This window comes from Opisthocomus hoazin, unplaced genomic scaffold (assembly GCF_030867145.1).
Source record: "Opisthocomus hoazin isolate bOpiHoa1 unplaced genomic scaffold, bOpiHoa1.hap1 HAP1_SCAFFOLD_129, whole genome shotgun sequence".
In the NCBI taxonomy this organism is placed as follows: domain Eukaryota; kingdom Metazoa; phylum Chordata; class Aves; order Opisthocomiformes; family Opisthocomidae; genus Opisthocomus; species Opisthocomus hoazin.
The window spans coordinates 157,501-160,000 of record NW_027448892.1 but is presented as its reverse complement, the minus strand read 5'-3'; the positions used below and the strand labels follow the sequence as shown (position 1 = coordinate 160,000).

Genomic DNA, 2,500 nt, shown 5'->3' with positions numbered 1-2,500 from the left:
CGCGCGCGCGCGCGCCCCCGCCGACAGCCAGCCTGACCCGACTGCGCTCTCGCGCGGAACCGCGACGCCACGCCGCCGCGTCACGCCGCAGCCGCCGCCGCCGCCGGCGGTCGGCTCGCGGAAGAGGAAGCCCCAGCCCGGAGAGCGGCCTGAACAACGCGTCAGACGCGCCCGGAGACGGCCCCGCACGGGGCCACGGCGATGGGTTTTTCTCGGGGAGGAGGAGGGCGACAGGAACCGGGGCAGGGGCGGCGCGGACGGGGGACAGACGGGGGCGTCCACCGCCACCGCCCCCGTCCCCCACCCACCGGCGCGCGCACGCGCGCGCGTCAGTGCGGCACGGCACCCCCGCGGTGCCCACCCGCAGACAGACGCCCGCGCGGGAGGCCGGCGGCGAGGCCCGCGCCATCGCCGCCCCGCGCCTCCCTCCCCCGAAGCTCGCTCTCGCTCTCTCTTCCCCAAACCCACCGCCGATAGCCCGGCGGGGACGAGCTCCGTCCAGCAGGCGCTCTCCGGGAGCGGGGAGCTTCGGAGCGCTCCCCGAGTCTCCATTTAGGGGGACGAAGGCCCGCGCGCTCGCGCGCGCGGCCCTGCGAGGCACCCCAGCCGCGCCGCTGCTGGCCCGCCGGCCCCCCCCCCCCGCGCTGGGGCGGGGGGGCTCGGCGGCGCAGACGGCGATTGATCGTAAAGCGACGCTCAGACAGGCGTAGCCCCGGGAGGAACCCGGGGCCGCGAGTGCGTTCGAAGTGTCGATGATCAATGTGTCCTGCAATTCACATTAATTCTCGCAGCTAGCTGCGTTCTTCATCGACGCACGAGCCGAGTGATCCACCGCTAAGAGTTGTCTCGGTTTCGGCACCGCCCCGCGCGCGCGGAGGGGCCGGGACCGCTCGCCGAGAGCGGCCCCTTCTCTGAGGACGGCCGGACCGACCGCCGGCCCCGCCGCCGCCCACCCCCCTCCGCACGCGCGGAGGGGGCGCGGCGCGGCGGCGCGACGCGGCGCGACGGAGAGGCCCTCGCCTCGGCTTGACCGTACGAGCACAGGGGAAACGGAAAACAACGGAAAACCCCGAGCGGCCAAAGGGCGGGGGAGCCCGCGCTCCCGACCGACCCTGGGGAAACGTACGCAACACACACACCCTTGGCGCGCTTCGTGGGCGGCCCAGGCGCCCGGGCTCGGACCGGCCTCCCCCCGGAGGCTACGGCACGCCCGGCCGCGACCCCTGCCCGCCTTCGCTCGGGAGCCGGACGCCCGGCTGCGCCCGCGCTGCGACGAGCCGGCTCCGCCCACCACGGTCGCCTCTCGCCCCGCCGGCGAACCTCGGCGCCGACGCCGCCTTCCACCGACGCCGGAGGAAGCGCGGCCGGCCACTGGAGCGCGAGCCGGCGACGCGCGGCCGCCCACCGGCCCGCGCCGGATGGGCGAACCCGGCCACCCCGCCCGGCGGCGGCGGCCGCCACCGCCGCCGCGAAAACCGCCGCCGCAGCCGCTTCTCGCCTCGGCCCCCTGGGGCCGCCGGCACGGCCCCAGCGGAAAGGCGGACGGCGCTGAGCGCGGGGGGCGGCTCCCACTCTCCCCGTTTCCACGCGAAGACCCGGAGCGGGACGCCCCCGCGCCGCGCGCCCGCCCTCGAGACGGAAGCGACGGGCGGGGAAACGCGGGACGGGACGGCCGCCAGCGGATGCGGCCGGGGAACCCTCCCGGACGACCCGACGGACGACCGGCACCGACCGGCACGCCGAGCGGCGCCGCCGCCGCTCGGCCTGGGGGGGTGTGGCTCGCCCCCCCCTTTCTTTCCCTGGGCGCCGAGGGCGGGGCGAGGAGCGGGAGAGGGGAGCGCGGCGCGCCCCGAGCGCGGCCGCAGCGCGAGCGTCCAAAGGCGCGGGGCGGCCCCCCGGCGGCCGCCCCCCCCCGCGGGGGCTCGCCGCGCCTTTCTTTCCCCCGGCGCGGAGCCCGCGCTCCGGCCGGCGGGTGGCCCCGTTTGCGAGGGCGGGCAGGTCGGCCGCGGCCGACCCGCGCCGCGGTCTCTCCGCCGAGACCGGCCCGCGGAGAGGGGGGGCAGGTTGGGGCAGCGAGACGCCCCCCCTTCTCCGGCACGGCGGCCCGCGGGGGCGGACGCCCCCCCCGCGGCTCGCGCCGTGCCGCTCGAGTCTTTAAACCGCCGCCCGGCTCCTTTGGCCTTTGACCCCCGGACTCGGCCGAGGGAGGGCCGCCGAAGCGCGGACGCTAGGTACCTGGCCCTGGGGTGAGGGAAACGACCTGCATGGCCCCGCGGGGGTGCCTCCCCCGGCTGCCGCCCTCGGGGGAGCGTCCGCCCGCGGGGGCGCGCCCGGCATCCGCCGCCACCACCTCGTCCTCCTTAGCCCCGGGGCCCGGGGTTTCCCTCGATAGCCCGGCGCTGCGCCCGGGGGGAGAGACGTGGCTCGGGCCGCCCGCTCGCGCGGGACGCGACCCGGCCGGGGGGGGGCCTCGCCCGCCCCGGGCGGCGCCAGCGGCCGA

General features: G+C 79.0%; 1 non-coding gene across 1 annotated transcript; it reads right to left on the bottom strand.

Annotated features, from left to right (window-relative positions):
• Positions 1-690: 690 nt before the first annotated feature.
• Positions 691-843, bottom strand: LOC142359682 (5.8S ribosomal RNA). Its single transcript, XR_012762544.1, has one exon. It is a non-coding gene; the product is annotated as a 5.8S ribosomal RNA (ribosomal RNA).
• Between the last annotated feature and the right edge of the window lie 1,657 nt (positions 844-2,500).